At 32.7% G+C, this 18,380-nt stretch overlaps 1 protein-coding gene across 15 annotated transcripts in view; it reads left to right on the forward strand.

Moving 5' to 3' along the window:
- Nucleotides 1-1,684: 1,684 nt before the first annotated feature.
- Nucleotides 1,685-18,380, forward strand: part of LOC119644909 (potassium voltage-gated channel protein Shab) — a 109,351-nt gene continuing 92,655 nt past the window's right edge. For 7 of the 15 annotated variants that reach the window (XM_038044636.1, XM_038044641.1, XM_038044643.1 and 4 more), the window contains exon 1: nt 1,685-1,957. The gene's annotated coding sequence lies outside the window, so the exon portion shown is untranslated. The other 8 variants (XM_038044645.1, XM_038044650.1, XM_038044649.1 and 5 more) reach the window with 5 other exon arrangements.

Below are 18,380 nucleotides of genomic sequence, written 5' to 3' on the forward strand. Positions count from 1 at the left end.
GCTAATTTCAAAATCAAAAGTCAGCTAAATCGATTCAAGTTTTCACATGCGATTACCAAAAAGAAGAAGAAGAAGACAATCGAAATATTTTATCTTCCTCAGCTAATTAATTAGAGCTTTAGGATCGGTTTGTTTCCTTTCAGTTGCTTATGCCAGGGTTAGTCAGTGAATATATCTATGTATATATGTATATTCCAGTTTTAGACAATTTATGGATTTTACTTTACTTTGTTTTGTCATATATATGGCGAAGTGTAAGACAAATATAATTAAATTAAATCTAATTACTCGAACTGTGGGCGTTATTCGAATTGTGGGCGAGTCGGTGTTAAATGTTTCGGCTTAAGCCGAGGAATAATTTCATTCTTGCTTAGCTTAAATGTTTTTGTTTATTGATTTAAGCATTTCTTTTGGCCTCTGGGCATTAGTTTTAGTTCTTAAATGAAGTGAAAAACATTTTTTTTTTTTTTTTTTTTTTGTGGGACAAATGTTAAACGTCTTCGTAATATTCGTTGCGCAACTGTCTTTGGATTAGATTCAGGTGAAAGGAGTGCAAAAACATTTTGCTGTGTCTTACAATCGCTGAATATTTGGCATGCTCCCGTCTAAGCGTTGTTGCTTATATACTTTCGAATCTGTTGACGAACGATCGGTCATTAACATTCCATGCAGTGGGAAAATGGGAAACAATTCGAGTTTTTATCCCAAGTGCCAGGAGTTTTTCTTTTCTTTTTTTTTTTTCATCATCAGTAACGCAATAAAGTCGCAGATGTTTCTCCAATACGAGGAGAGAAGGAGAAAATATTCAATATGGAATCCTTTGCATCATTTGTCAGGCATATATGCATAGATGATTTGGGGCTAAACAACTTTGATACCTGGTTACTTAAACGAATGAAATACAAATTCGACGCTACTGTATAAAGAAAATATGCAGAGAATGAAAACTATGTGAGGAAGTGTCGGCGACGTTAAAAAAAAAAAAGAAGAAAACAACCAATTAACAGTAAACATATATACAGAGAAATTGAAAAATATACCAAAGAGAACGCTGTAGACATGGTGCTAACAGTAAAAAAAAAAAAAAAAAAAAAATATCGTCGTAAAAACAATATATTGTATTGTGATGCAAAGTTTAACGACAAGCTTTTCCTATTCAAAACGTACAACGCGAATAGCGTAACGAAGAGCGCACAAGAGTCCACAAGTAAATCCAAACAGAGCGGAAGGAAAACTTATCGGACAAAAAAAAAAAAAACACAACAGAACAGAAGACACCACATAATGCGATGTATTGCGCATAGTTAGTTAGTAGTTGTGTGACGACACACAAAGGGAAAAAATCATGAATGCAAAGTTTTTGGTTGAAAACTTTTCATTTGTCAGTGGAGTAACGGCCACAGATGAAAACGGACGTATTTGAATGAGTCTAGTGTGTGCGCGTCGAGGGCGCCCAATTTATTTGTATTTTTGTTGGTATCACCTTGAAACTGGGTGAAAATCTATACTAAGTGGCATCAAGTGAACTGAAAATTGAAAATATCTGAACGCAAAAAAAAAAGCAAAGGAAAAAACAAAAAAAAAACAAAAATAAAAATAAAAAAACAAAAGAAAAACTAACAAAAATATTTTCTATTGAATAAGTTTATACACATGTAAACTATTTAATTAAAATTATGAATAAAAAAAATTTATCAATAAAACAACAATTTCAAGAATAAAAGGAAAAAAAAATTTTAATTAAAATATCTATCTATCAGCACTAAGTGAACGAAATTTATTGCAGCAAAAAGAAAAACAAAAGAGAAGAAAATGAAAGAAACAAAAAAGTTGCAAACAAACTTTTTTGCAAAATGATTTGAATGAGAATAAGAAAAAAAGAAGTAAAAGAAAAAACAAAGTTTTCTATTTTCTGCTGTGCCGCTGAAGATCGTGTGTAAAACAAGTGTTTGAAAATGTGAGAAAATTGATTTTTTTTTTTTTTTTTTTTTTTTGCTTTTTCAATTTTATTCTTCTGCTAATTTTCATTTCGAATTATGAATTCGTTTACATGGAGTGAAAACCAATCAATAATAGGCCAGAAAATGTTATAAATATCTACATACAATTATCTAGGTTTGTATGTATGTGTGTCTATTCGTTATACATTCTGACAAAGTGTTGTATGGTTGAGCTTTACACTCCAGCTTAAGAAGAAATGCCATAAGAGCTAAACAGAACAAAAATAATATTACACGCATGCACACATATAAACACATACTCTTCTCGTATATATATAGATATATATATATATATATATATGATATATTTATTTATTTATTTATATATATATATATATATAAAACAAAAAAATATTTATATATATGAAAGGAAAAGATGTGTGTGTGTGTGTGTGTGTGTGTGTGTGTGTGTGTGTGTGTGTGTGTGTGTGTGTGTGTGTGTGTGTGTGTGTGTATTCAGTTAGGATAGACGTGGAAAAAAAACCACCCTCAACTCGCTTCAGTTTAATTCAGTTTAATTTCAAGGCATCCTATAGTAGTATACGAACCAAATAGAGTTGAATTATAAGGGCAAACGAATAACTTCGTCAATTGTTAAACCTTTTATGCTGCACGCATGCATGTCTGCGCCTATATGCTTTCATACACACATACATACAAAATAAACAAAAACCTCTTCCATTATATTCCTTAAAACGAAAACAAAAGCAAATTAAAAAAAAAAAAGAAAAAAAGGAAAAAACTAAAAAAAAAAAAAAAAAAACGCAAAACAATACATATAAGACAAGATTCTCTCCGAGTTCAGTGTCAACAAATTCAACGATTAGAAAAACCAGGGAATTATATTATCAACCGTTTATAGTCCAACGAGAAGCAATTCAAATATGTACGTAAAGGCGATTGTGTGTGTATGTGTGTGAAAAATTCTTATTGTTTTTGTTTATTGCGCGACAATTTAACGCATGTTATATGCTTTTGTTGTAAATGTACGTAAGATATCTTTGTATGTATGAAGTATGTGGAAGACATGCGTTAGTGGTCTTGGTGGTACTTAGTCTACATTTTTTATCTTCAATTTCTTCTGACCATTGATGTATAATCGTAATATAATGGCAATCATTTAAAGGATTTCATTTCGCTTAAAGGACCAAAAAAAAAAAAAAACGAAAAACCGAAAAAATACAAGAAAGAAAAATTTGAAATAATTAGGCAGCAGGTCCTTAGCAAGCCGTAATAGCAGCAGTAATCCAAACTAAATCAGGTCATATTGAAAAGAAACTCCGTTTATTTATTAAAGATATTCGAACACATTTCTCTTCCTTACATACATTTGTACTTTATGAACTCTCTGATGCGTATATCACAGATTTTATTATTTGAACGTATAAAAGTTCATAATGAGACATGCCGTACACGTGTAAATCATACATTTTGTTTTTGTTTTTGCTATTGTTTTTCCAGTTGAAAATAATTTCCACATTAAATTCTCGGAAATTTTAAACCCTTTCCTATTATTAATGACATCACAGCGATACGATACGATACGATAGAATTGTAAATGAAAATTATTTAATCAGTTAAAAGCTTTTTATTTCATTTTCATTTTCTTTGCATACACGCGCACGCACACAGCTTTTGCATTTTTAAGCATTCAATCATTAAATAAATTACTTTTATTCAAATTCATAATTAAATAACTAAAGAGACATAATAAAGTAGAAGGCAAGACAAGCATTTCCCCATAGGGCGTGCATTAAATTAGATAGTCACCTACTAAGTCTTCACTATCACTATTTGTCCACTCGACATGATATAGTCAAGTAAACTAAATTATATGGATCATATCACGCCGTAGCAAGGGCAAATAATAGATGCAAATATAAAAAAAAAATATATTCATTTTAATTAAAAGCAAACAAATAAATAAATAAATAAATAAAAAAAGATAGCTTTTGCTTTACAGAGACTCCGTTCGTAACAGTGTCTGCGTAAAATTTTATTTTCAGCCATTTTTCGAATCGCAAAGTAAGTTTAGCTGTCTGCGTGAATTTCACTCAGTTTAGCATCAAATTGTATCCAGGATATTGGAAATGGTTTATACCGGATTTCTCCCCTCATTATTTTCTAAGCTTAACGGATGCAACAGTGCAAACAGCCGGAGGATAAGCAATAACTGAATCGACTTAATCTGATTCCGCAAAACAATTCCATTATAATTGCAATATAAATATAGCCTAAGACTTAGTTTGGCAGACTTTAAATAATTCCTTCACAAGATCGATCCATTCAACAGTGAGAAAGTCTTTAAATTCGTTATTGAAAGTAAATCATCTAACGAAAATATGAAATCAGTGGTCGTAGGTTCAAATAATAATAATAATAATAATAATGAAATTTGTTAATTGAAATTTTTGATTGCTTTTAATCCTTTCTATCTATTATCATTTTCACGTGCTTCATTATCATTCATCCAGTTAAGGTGGTTGCTGGCACTTAATCAATTCAAACAATCAGGCCACAGTATCTTATATGCTGCTTAACGAATCACGTCCATTACTTAATGTAGTTTCAAGGAATCGTCATGACTGGTTACAGCAAAGCAATAACATCTACTACGAACTATACGACCAATTTTGTCCAGAGCGACGGCGAATTTTTTAACTCCACCTTTGACTGTCAACTAAGAATTTGGCCGAATCTATAGATTGAACAAGAATAAAAACACTTAGTGAAGAGAAGAAGAGGCAAAGCCTGAAAAAGCCACGCACCCGCGTACATAGCCTAAAGTATTTCATAATTCGGAATCGTCCTACGTACTTCACCTTTATTTGGAAGACTCAAAGGAAAAAATTGTATTTCGTTTGCCATTAAAAGTATTCGCGGTATCGCTCTCTAAGTTGCACCAAAAAGAGTATCGAAAATTATTTATTTATGAACTAATGTGCGTATGTATGTATGTTGTGTGTACTTATGTTGGATGTGGAATATGTCTACATGTGTTTTCTATTTTTTTTGCGGTCGATGGAAAGCTCACTAGCCATCGTACGAGACTCTAATCCGCGAAAACCGCCTATGTGTACCCTTGTTTCCGTAGCATTCCTTTACGGGCCGCATGCATAGATGCGTACATTTATTTGTATACGTGCAAGTTTCTGATTTTGTTGTTTTCTTTTTTTTGACGAACGTAACGATAGCAAGTGACGGGAATCCTTGTCGATTTTCGCTTCACATCGAGTGAGGCTTTCGTCGATCATCAATCCTCATCGTATATTTTTACGTTTCTTATCCTCGATTAAGATTCGGTTTTCCTCTTCGTTTGGATTTGTCGTGAAATGTTTTTTTTTTTTCAAAAGTAGAGTTTGTGAAGGACGGATATACTCTGCATTGCGTGTCCTCACTTCTGTTTACCAGTCTGAGTTATAAAATTGATCACGGATCGATGTGGATTATTTCTCGATTTTATCCAAAGATGCGAGGGCGATAATCGGCGCTATTTGTATTTGTATTTGCCCAGAAGTCACTAAAGCTCTCTGCACGTAGGTGAAATAGGCGTTAGCTCGCGAGATGTTAACAAATCTGGATTATTAGAAAAGTTTTTTTTTTTTCTTTTTCTTGTACTGCTATTGGCAGAAAGGAGGCGAGAATGATAAACTATTTTGCAAATGTTTGGAAAATTGACAGTCATAATGCAGTTAATGCATTTGAAAACTGAAATTCACTTACAACATTGTTCCCTCATTAATCAGTCCACTCAATTTTAAACACTATATGGAAGCTTTGTCACTTCTCTCTTGACATCATGCTGACGACATTCCTGGCTATGTGTATAGATTGCTCTATTTTATGACTGCATGACGGACAATATCGTTTTCTCTGAGAAGTCAATTATCCTCTTTCCCATGACAATATCTTGCCGAGCACACCGCTTCTAAACCGATGTGATGGTTGCTTTAAGTAACAAACACGTCAATATTTCTATAATTTCTAGTTTGCTCAGTCAAAAGCTTTTCGAACATTTGTTTTATGGCTATACTCACTAGTTTTTTCCTTAATAATCTTGACTTCTTTAGCATATTTTTATCGTTTAAGTTACTTCCACATCTGTTCCTGGCAAACTATTGTGTCTCAACGTATTCGCTGTAGCACGTTTCATAGCCCAATGGCTTGGCCACCTTGTCATTGGAAATGCACTAATAATCCTCTGGCTTTATATGCATATATCTTATATGTACAAATACATATATATATATATATATATAGTATATATATATGTATATATATATGTATACACGTTTGTATGGATATGTATATGGATATATGTTAGTTGATGCAACTTGTTATGTATACGTACATCATAATACACGAAATTATTTTCTATCATATTTTGTTTCTTATACTGAATATATGTTTCAAAAATAGAAGGATTTCGTTTGTTTTTGTTTTTTTTTTCTTGCATATACTTACGTACAAGTGTGTATATATAAATATATATATATGTAGGTCAGTAACAGACAGTTATTTCAAACGCTAAGAAGTTACTACAATACTCAGTCTCTTTAAAAATGTTGACCAGAAGAAGAGGGAGACAGACATTGATACGGAAACGGTGTTGATATAATATAAAACAATTTCTTTATATCGACTTTCTTACTTCTTGCTATATATATATATATATATATAGATATATATTTATAGATATATATTTGTAGGCATTCAGGAGGAAGTTAAAAGAATTGCTACAACATTTTTCATAAAGTTAAGGGCATAGAATTTTGCACATATATAGAGTTTAGTAAAAGTTTGCGAAGCATAAAGAGAGAGAAAAAATTAAAAAAAAAAAAAAAAAAAAACAATAAAAAGTAAAAGAAAGAGAGCAGCGTGTTACGTGAAAAGGGAAACAAACGAAAGAGAGAAGAGAGAGAGTATGAAAATCAAGCTTAATTCCTACTCTCTTTACTTCGGAAGTATGCTATGGGTATCTCAAGGAGTTTGCGCTTTTTCAAGCGATTGGTAACGCGTAACTTTAATTAGGAAAATTTACAATCAGTTCAGAGGTAATCGTTAGTTTGTTAGCATCACAAAGACTGATTATATATATAAATATATATATATGATTATTAATTAAAAATTAAAAAGTGTCTCTTTAAAATAAATAAGTTGCTGGTGTATATCTATCTCTCTATGTGCACACGTCTATTCTATAAAATTTCGACTCGTTTATCGCGTAAGAATGCTTGAAATTGACAAATACATGTGTTCGCGTTATCTTTCACTTTCTTTCTTGTGGCCTAACAGTTAGTTAATCAAGTTAATATATATGATTACAAAAAGTTTTCAAAACACATTTAATATCCTTTACATGTTCAGAGTGTTTTTCTTCTATTTTCCATCCGCATTATCTTCTCCTGAAGCCTTATTTTACGTTTCACGCTTTCCTCTCATTTAAGAAATCTTTTTTTTTTTAATTTTTTTGCATAACTTGACCCGCATATATATATATATAAGCAGGTGCATGTTTATATCTTTTCATATAAAATGTTCAAACTTTACTCATAACTAATAATGCGAAAAAAATGTATTTACTTTCTAGTTACGATAATAAAAAGTTTATATGCTTTTCACATAAGCGATCCCTGAATTGTCTAATAACAATAATCATAATCATATATAGTAAACAATCAAAACAATAACACGAAATAATAGGAAATAGGAACGCGTGGCTGCCTATTAATTATGAATCAATTTCATAAATATTGCTCTGTTTTCTGTTGCAGCGTAACGCATTACTATAGTTAATATGTGTTTAAATAAATAGCTTTTTTATACCTGACACCAAACTAAAAATATATGTATAAAAATTTTCTACGGCATTACCCCATTGTATCCATTTTCGATTTTCATTAACTCAAATAGTTTTCTATTAACTATAGATTTGTTAATGTGTCATTTAAAATCTCTTCCAGCCGATCTCGACTTAACTTGAACGGTCTCATTTCGAAACAAAACAGACTATAAAATCAAGGCCTCGAATGATTGCATAGTGTCACCGTTTTTGCTAAATTGGCTTTGTAGGAAGTGCATACCCATTTTAATGGTTTATATCGAGATCTTGGCAAAAATTTGGTAAAGAATTTTGATATACCCTTGCATTCGTAAGACATTCACAATTCCGATAAGTCGATGGAATTGAGGAGAGTTGTTAAACTGACTCTGAACATGAAGCCGATGAAGAGAATAGTTGTATGTATATATATATACACATTTATATATATATACATATATATATATATATATATATATATATACATCTATATAGGTATATTAGATATTTCTTGCTGTTAGTATATTTCCAACTCTCGGTGTTTTAATAATAACAATACTTAATAACAATACTGGCAGCAATAATAACATAAAATATGAAATGAAAACTAAACAAAACGTGATATGTATTAAATATTAGAAGTTCTTATAATGGTATATAGTCACAAAATTAAGATTAAGTTCGCGGCAAGAAAACAGGCATAATAAAAGGAACAATTTGGCATATTAAGCGATGATGTTTTCCCATAACTTTGGTAAGTGTCCAATAGCCATAGTTTTCAAATCGCTTCGTATCCAAGAGATTTTGTTCACGAACTACTTACAATTTATTGACGTTAATGTTTATTATTGTTTAATGGGAATCACACTCTTGTTTGTCACGTCTTCTTCATTGAGTTTTTAATTCATTTCCATGCCATTCGTATATGTAGATATAACAGTACTTTACAAGTTTAAAATCTCTTTTCGCTCTCATCTAAGTTTGTAGCCTTTGTGCCATTTGTGGCAATTTACTAGAAATGTGACTTTTTCTCACGAACACTGTGAAGTGCTCTTGATACGTTTGTCGAGCATAAAACATTAATTTTGGATATGTGTTTCTGTGGCGTCAATGTGATCCATGATCATTGATCTGTAACATGAGAAAACATGCCATACCATCAACACAAAATAATGTTATATAATATTATTCTTCATCTATTTTTTGTCACATAAGATCGAAAATTAGTTTTTTTTTTTTTTGACTTATAAAGGCTACCTCTTTATGAGAACTATTTAAGTGCAGAGGACTCAAAAAATAGACTAACCCAATCCGAAATCGAACCATCATTTTGTAGTAACCTTCATTGAAAAAAATCCGAAAAATTAGATTTTGGTGTCATATAAAAGCCCATATATTATCTAATTAGGGAGGGGCATAAATAAATGGTTCAATCCTTCGCATTAAGATTGCATACATCATGTTTCGTATATCAAAATTTTATATCTTACCGATTTTCTTTTTTAAATTAGGAGTACGCGTAGGAGGAAAGGAGTATAAAAGTAATCCGATACAAATGCATTGCGAATAGGGTGCGGTGCGTCTAGGGGAAATTTCATCAAAATATTTCAAAATTGGAAATGAAAAACGGACAACGGAACACAACGGATCGATAGGTTTTCATGTACTCAACGCAACAAACCATTAATTTGTAACCAATAGCAGAGCAGAGATCAGCGGGCATTTTATGCAAACCAGGAAAAGATTTTTGCGAAGAAATATTTTTTTTGGACCGCTTGTATTTATTAACGGTAGACGAGAGAAGAAATGCTGAACACTGAAGTAAAGTGTTGCGAAATTATTGTGTAGCACAATAAAACGCAAGCCGATTAAGCGCACGAATATACTCGGGCACATTATGAAATTATATTAATGCGCGATATTTGCAACAAAACCTTAAATTCCTGTAAATAAGTTCTATTTATCTTCTATATACTGTTTAGCGAATAAAATTCTATTTGAAGTCCATATCCATCGCCCGCGATCCAAAATCGAATTAAGAAAATGTTAGCAATAAATTTAATAAAACAATCGTGTCTTTTAAAGGGTATAATTTATCTACTTTTAAAAGCATAGTTATATCGTTTAAGTGCACTTTGTTGCCGCGTTTTAATACAATACAGTTTAGTTTAGTTTAGTTTATTTCATCGCATGTTATCGTATGGCTCAATTAGATGATACTTATTGCGATAGTAACAGACAAGTGACAAAGACATAATAGCATTGTTCATTGCGTCAAAGATTACTCGCTATTTAAGTGCTTAAGGAGACATAAAAACACGTAAATGTTCTTTAAAATTACACCCATATATATATATATATATATATATATATATGTATATATATATAGAGACGAGTCGTTGATTACATCCGCATAATCAGGTAAAATGCCTTGTGAATGTTACTTTTGGGAACGTTGTAGAAAAATTGTTTGATGCCTCTCAACGCAATTAGTTACAATGAAACCTGTAATCATCGACGCATCAGTGCACACAATTCTCTTTTCTTTTCGTTTTCATTTTTTTTATTTTTATCTTTTTGGATAGACGACCAAAAAAAAAAAAAATAAAAAAATAGATAATGACTTGACTGGAAAGTCTTCGTTGTCTGGTTATTTTTGTAATCGTTATGAAAGCGTTCAATCTATTGAATCAATTCATAAATAATAACAGTAAAAAAGGAAAAAAAAATAATTATATAAAACAAGTTAAAACACAATAGTAGACCACCATTAAATGCTTTACAGATATGTATATTTATATATGGGGCGATATATGGGAAATGGGCCGAAACTGTGGACTAACTCAGATCATCGTCTTTGGGTCAGAAAGTATCAGTGTACCAGATTTCATCGAAATCTATCGAAAATTGCGGCCAAAAAAACAAGACGAGCAGATGGACAGAGAAGCTTAGGTCGATTCAGAAAACGAGTCTCAATCAATCGGTATAGTAAAAGATGTATCTATCTGAAATTATTTGCACATCCGCACAAACTTGATGAACCCTTGCGCCACCAATTGATGTGAGATAAAAGGGTTAAATGCAACGGATAGATTCTAACACAAGTCAGCTCGCGATTTTTAGGAAAATTTAACAAAACCCATCTGAAATCCATCTGGCTGTAAAAATCATCGTAATCTTAGTTTTAAATGTATACGGACTTTCCCGTATCTATATCGATCGGTTTAAGCGAATACTTATGAATATACGTATTGCGTATTCGTTTGAGGTCATGCAAATTCATGGATCACTCTGAGAAAAGTAAAACGGTCTTGTTTTGCTCTTAAAATCAAAAATATTAGAAAGCAACAGTCAGGTATTAGCGACTTTTAAATGTCCCACAACCTTTATCAGTTAATGGTATTTCTTCCCTATTTTCGTTATGAAAAATGATACTCTGCTGCCATAGAAGGATTTGTTTTAGATGGATGGAGGAATCGCAACCTAAGCTACATGTATATAAAATTATTATTATATATTATATATATATATATATCGTATATAATAGGGAATTAAAAAATAAATACAATAGAATATTGTGTGAGCCTTGTACTTTCATTTAGCGAATCAAAATACTAAAAGTGATCAATTTCCGATTTAATTCATCGGTTTCAGTAGCATTTTGTCCTGGGACCTGGGGGAAACATGTCAATGCATCACAATACAACAAATTAACCCCAAACTAATGACTTATGATCCTTAGCTTTGAACATAAACGGACAGACAGAAATCAGATAGAACAATCGACGGCCGGATACGCATGACGAATGACGAATGCGCTACAAAAAGAAAAATTATTTTGAATCTTTGCGTACATTTGAAGTCGTTTTGCGTGTGAATGCATTCACACAAACAGCTTAATTCAGCTTAAATTAAACTTCAATTTGTTCGTCGTGCTGTTGAAACTCGATGCTTAGCGATTTATTTATTGTCATCGAGTTTCTTTTGGATTTGTTTCCATGCGACCGATAACGAGAACAATTCAGGACATCACATGATTGACGTACATAAACGTCGATATTTACTCATATCTCTCTATCTTGTTTATGGCTGTTTTTACTTTAGCAAATGTGTGCCCAAAATTCTTTTGTGCACATTGTTATGGCCTACGATTATACCGCCAAGAGGCAATCTATGCTTGCATGAATTGATATTAGACATATCCATTTAAGTTTGAGTTTCTATGGCATCTTTAATTCATTCTTTTATTTCATGCTTTTTCTTTTAGTTTTTCATTTTTGTTTTATTTACGATTGACCCAGAAAGCATAATGTACAGCCACAATTTGGCTCCACCAAACTCCCAAATAACAAATACAAAAAAATTCATATACGTGCACAATATATATGTAAGTCTGCAGCTATACCGAAGAAAGAAGAAAAAACGTGTTCATGTGACGTAAGCGAGCTTATTATAGAAAAAAAGACAAATTTTTTTTTTGTTTTTTTTCCTTTATTGTATTACAATCTGTGAGAAAAAATTTCAAAAAATCAGATTTTTGTCGTCTGCTGAAGCTTAAGATTGAATCAGGGCGAAAGAAAGAAGACCTTATTGTTTTTATGTAATATTTTCCGCCTACACTTTCTACATCTTATGTGAATGAAGGTACGGGAAATGAGAAAGTTTCATAACTGAAATATTGCAAAGTGTTACACATTCGTGTTCTTTTTGTTCCTTTTCTTTTCCTTTACTTTTCCTTTTTTTTTTTTTTTTTTTTTCTTTCAATTTTTGTTGGCGGACTAAGCTGACCTAGACTAATTGACTGACTAGCTGTGTCGGATAATATAACATCTATCGGGCTTATTTGAGACGGGCAAACTTTGATCACAAAAAAAAAAAAAAAAAAAAAAAAAACAAAAATAAAAAAAAAGGAGGAAGAAGAAGAAGAAGATAAATACGAAAGCATACAAATTTTAAAAGTTTATTGTTTGCAATTACGTTGCAGTTTATGTCAAAAGTTCAGTATTTTTCTAAGAGACGTCATAGGTAATATTAGGCGTTTATTTCACGTGCCAAATAAGCACACATTTATCGATACAGATGGCTAACGCCATGTAACGCATCATGTGCATATAAAAAAAGTGTAAAACATTAAAGATTTTATTAAATTTACCATAATATTTGGTCATAAGAACTTTAAAATTACCCCAACTCTTTTGGCGATTAAACAATGTGGGCTAAAAAGATTGAAAAATATTTTGATCTCTCAATACTCGTATATGCATTCGTTTCGTTCATTCAATTCATATCTATGCTGTATGCACCGATGGCTAAGGATACGGTAACGGAATCCTTTTTATTACACTCATTAGGTATTTGTTAGATTATGTAATGGCACTGTATAAATGTACATATGAGAGGGGAAACTATTGGCGCCAAAACACATTTTGGCCTGGATAGGAAATTTAATCAACTGTGACAGATGAAACAAAGTTCAAATGATTTAAGAAATATAAAAAAGCGATGCGCTACATAAATATGAAAGCTGGTACATTGTGTGAATAATTTATAAACAATTAATTATTGTAATAAGACAGTGGTTTGGAAAGATTATATATATACATATGTATTATATATATATATATATATACGTATATTATACGTATTTATACACATAGTGCAGTAATGAAAATCAAGTAAGGACTTGAACATTTTTTTCTCATTAGAGTCGAAAATAGAAGTTAATATAAGGCATCCTGTTTGAAACTTGTGATCTAAATCAGTTTATCCTGATATCCTTTATGATATGTTTTCAGTTTATTGAATCAATTTCGCACCTAAAAGAAAATTATTTTTTCAGTGTCTATAGTGCCTTTCAGGCAAGCAACAAAGAATTTTCAAAGCATATTAAAATTTTGAATGCATCTGGCGCCTCTTTCCTGTTGTTCTTATATTTACATTTAATGGGCGTGGCAATAAATTGGACAAATAACGATAGCAATATAAATTAGAACGATATGACGGATATATGGTCAGTAGTAATAAAAAGTAATCATCTGTCGCAGCTAGACAAAGTATGTCATCGGTAGGGGTGTTGAACGTACTTTTGCGACTACAGCACTTGAACTCAATTCGAGTTTTCACTACCATTATTTTGAATAATTGCAAAGCCATCTAGTACCCAATGTTCGTAGTTATTTTTCCATGTTAATGTTCAGTCATATATTCGCGTGTACGAAAGTGAAACGAAACAAGATTTTCGCGTAGTGAAATGTTCTATGTAGTAAATTATAAAAAACACCACATTTTGACTAAAGATACATCACTTGTCGGCAGTTGTCACTCTGTGTTTTATTTTTTCCTTTATTTCTTTCTTTGTGCTGCTATGAAGCTTTAATTATGCAATGGCTGATCAAATGCAGAGTAAATATGCATAGTAAACTTCCGCGTCCATGATTACAGAACAATCCATGTCTTTTAGCTCTCACTACACCTGGAGAGCGCGAATGGATATAAAATATATCGTTCCTTCCGGAGACAGTGTAACATCTCAATATTTAATATCTTCACGATTTTGGAGTGACCACAGCCATCAGGAAACTCAACGATGGAGAAAAGCTGAATAAAAATATTTTGAAAGTAAGGAGGACCGCTTCAGATAGCATAGAGCTCAAAGCTGTATCTGGATCTCCCCTATATCAAACCGTTACTCCGTGCCAGCTGGGATATATCTGTCTACTACGACTATCATGCTCTCGACCCATTATTCCTTCTACAACTTACAGTATTTTGCCCACGATGTGAACCTACAACCTAGAATGACATCATAGATAAGAAGTTGTCTTAACAAAGGCGGAATTTATTTCGATACACCTTCTTCTTATATTCTCTAAGAGGAGACTCGCAACGCCAGCGCACTTCTGCTAGCACAAGGACTGAAATTGAAACTAAATGACGAGCCGCTCAGAAACTGTTCGTCGTACATACATGTACGGTGGTGATCAGAAAGGATTATAAGTAGTGAGAGGCAATGAGAGAAAAGCAAGTAGTATTAGTGTACGCGTCGAATTGAGGAGGTCCAGACGGCAGAGAGTGCAGTTAAAGAACGACGAGTAATGTGATTGCATAGGGCGGCCTCGAGGACGAACGAGTGAGAGTTTAATTACCGATCGCATTTCCTTTTGACTTAGCAGGGTACTTGGCCTGCACATAGCGTTACATAAGTACAACGCAGATCACGTTAAGCTAACGCTCACGTGTATCGAAGGTGTTGAGTACACAATCGTCGCCTGAGTCCTTCGTTACGTGCAAAATGTGTAAGCTCCCGCTAACACATGCGAACTGCATTCATTTCGAAGAAAATTTCCATTCAAGAAGCATCGTTTTGTATTTTCATATCTAGAATATTAAGAACTTACTGGGTGGTAAGTGACAACACTACGTTTTGTTGATGCTAAAGTTTACCCTATTTGTCGGATTCCAGCCAGGTATCCTGGTGAAGTCATGACGAAGTCTTCCAATCATAATGTAGCTTTTATTTTGTTACTTGGCGCTTCATTGCCTCTTTGGGAAGGAGAATGAGTGAGACAAGGTGGTTTCGTCTGCAATTGACAAGAGAGACAGAGAGAGAGAGAGAGAGAGAGAGAGAGAGAGAGAGAGAGAGAGAGAATGAGAGAATTGAAACGAGCGAGCAATACTCATGTTCCTTTAATAGGCTCTAATTTTTAACGATTATTTGCTTGCTTATATTCCATACCGCCATGCCAGAGCCATGATGGTTCTTTAGCCAAATAGATACTTAAAATGCGACGCGGTTGAACCTTAAAATTTTATATTATTTCAGGTTAGTTATACTACATGAACACACTTTCATTTTCGCTTCAAAGCACACGCATAATGCATGCTTTCAAAGGTACTTAGAAATAAAGGGCCTTTAAAATACGTTTAGACTTTTACTTTGTTTAAGTTAATACAATTTTACAGACAATTAACTTTGACCGCCTGTTCGTTGTCTGCGAAAAAGCACATTAACATAAAACTTATAGATGTGCAGCTATGCGCAGAAATGCGTATACCAGTGTCAGAGTTTCTCAAACTGTAACACTTTGCGAGCAAGCCAAACTTTATCTTCTACAGCTTCTTTACTAAAGTGAAAGCCTCGTCATATTTGATATCGCAACGTATTCATGCATCCATGCATGCAACACCAACCATCATGCATTTATATTTACTATGTTTACGTAGTTTCATCTACGCCCTTAAATGTTACCTTCCTAGCTATCTACGTTGCGTGCACCGAACACACACATTTCAAATAAATTCATATGTTGTCACTGCCGTCGGGAATTTCGTTAGTGCATGTGCTGCGTAACGCTACACTCGCAAAGGTACAAATGTAAACTTTTCTATGCAATAATTTTAAATGGAATTCGTACGACATTTAGCAGGATAGGTGTGCACCACTAAATGCAAAATTTTTATAAAAGATTTTTTTTATTTATAAATAGAGTCTTACTACTTACTCCTGTTCGTTACTATCTTATAAAAATGTTTTTGACTTGCTCCCCTTTCTTTTTTTCTTTTATGATTTATAAACGCACTTATATTTATTTCTCTCTCTCTCTCTCTCTCTCTCTCTCTCTCTCTCTCTCTCTCTCTCTCTGTCTTTATTATTATATATATAAGTCTTGAATTTACACATAAAGCAACAATGGACTTACTTGCATATATATATATATGATACATACCTTTACATTACACGGAGTCGCTTGTCATTTACTATCATTGTGGCGTTTTTTCTCAACCACGTTTATTGCATTACTCTGCATTTATCTAGATTTGTCTGACTGTTGCAATGTCGTGGTATTGTAAACATCATATGTAAACAGCTCGGGCAAGGCGTATACAACTAATGTTCATATCTTTGTTTACCGTTGTGCTCGTATATACATTTATTCATTTCCATCACTTGAGTTGTGAATAATGATGATGAATATTATTATGTGCGCTGAACGAGCGTACGAGTATTTATGTGTATACCCAAGAGCACTTCCTGTACGATGATGTTCAAGTGTTTAATATTTGCAGCTTATCTTGTTTCCGTTGAATGAATATTTGTTTGCAAATGTTGTTTATAACGGCGCTCATTCTCTTAACAGTTAATTAATGCACTTACACTTAAGCACGAACGTTAGTCCGATTAGAAAAGAAGAAGAGCAAGAAAATGAAGCAAAATTTCGTTAATGTTCCTCGAAATATAATTCCGTTTTCAACGCATACAACCAGGCCGGAGCAACAGTACGCGCTATATTTTCATATAGGACCTTCTTAATTTCATCCCATTAAGCACTTTCACTCTCATCATGATCGCTAGAATATTTTCGAAGTTGCCCAAATCTAAATTAATGATTAAATTTCGTTAAAAGTTGCAGCATAACCCTAAAGTAGGCAAGCAAATGCGCCCATTATTAGCGCATAATAGTCTCAAATTAATTAAGAGATTGCGGGGCAGGTGGATTTTTAATTCCAAATATGGCACGATTGGATTTAAACATCCAAAAGCAAGTATTTGTTACCGCTTAATAAAATATTTTATAATCGTATCGTATCGTCGGCCATTGTACGCAAAAACTAACGATGCGATTTTCTTTTTTTCGAACTATCTAAAAGCGTTTCAAATCATGAACTGATTTAAAGTTAACACTAACAAGTGAAACTGGAAATGAAACTGGAAAATCAATCATCAGTTGTTCAATGTAAAAATGAAAATAGAACCGTAGAGCCTATTGGGTAAAAACAAGTCAGCATACTTAGGTTCAATTCTCACTGCAATAGATTTTAGATCCAATTTCGTTATTACAATAAACTCTCGAACGGCAAAGGCATGCGTTTCCCAAGCTTTGCAGCTGCACTTTCTTTCCTTTTCCCCCCTTGCCTTGCACCAGTCCTTCAGCGTGTTTATAAACTTTTGAAGGCCTTACCTGAGTGACAGGCAGTCCAAAATCATAACTGAATTATCAATTTTTATCACTTCCTCATTGAAACAAGACATATTGATTTTTATTAGTTCATCCAAGTTAATGTAGAAAACTTGATGTCAGAAGAAGAACAGAATTCACATATAATATAACCTCACAATCTTTCGTCAATATTTTTTAATGGATAATGGAAAAATAAATTCTAAGACCAAATTCTTAAAAGCACTGGCATCTAAGACTATCGTCTCTTATTAAAAAACTCTATCGCATTTGAGATTCGAATCCACGACCATTGAGTTGCTAATCAAATATTTCTCGCCTTCGGCCAATCAGGCGAATATATTTAATAGATAGATTTAGTGAATTAACTAACTATCTAAACTTAGTTAAGTAAGCCAGTTAGTCATAACGATTCATAGTTAATTCGTAAAGTATGCCAGTGCGTCTGTTACGAAAAGTATGACGGGACGAATGTTTTAAATGATAATGGCTTTATCGAAAATTCGGAAGAAGAGCGAGCATAAATTTGTAATCTGGGGAAGGAAGATAAGAGGGAAAGAAATATCGAAATATGAAAAGTTTTTTTCAAAATTTTCTCGAGTC

Source organism: Glossina fuscipes, unplaced genomic scaffold, assembly GCF_014805625.2.
Source record: "Glossina fuscipes isolate IAEA_lab_2018 unplaced genomic scaffold, Yale_Gfus_2 1, whole genome shotgun sequence".
Lineage (NCBI taxonomy): Eukaryota > Metazoa > Arthropoda > Insecta > Diptera > Glossinidae > Glossina > Glossina fuscipes.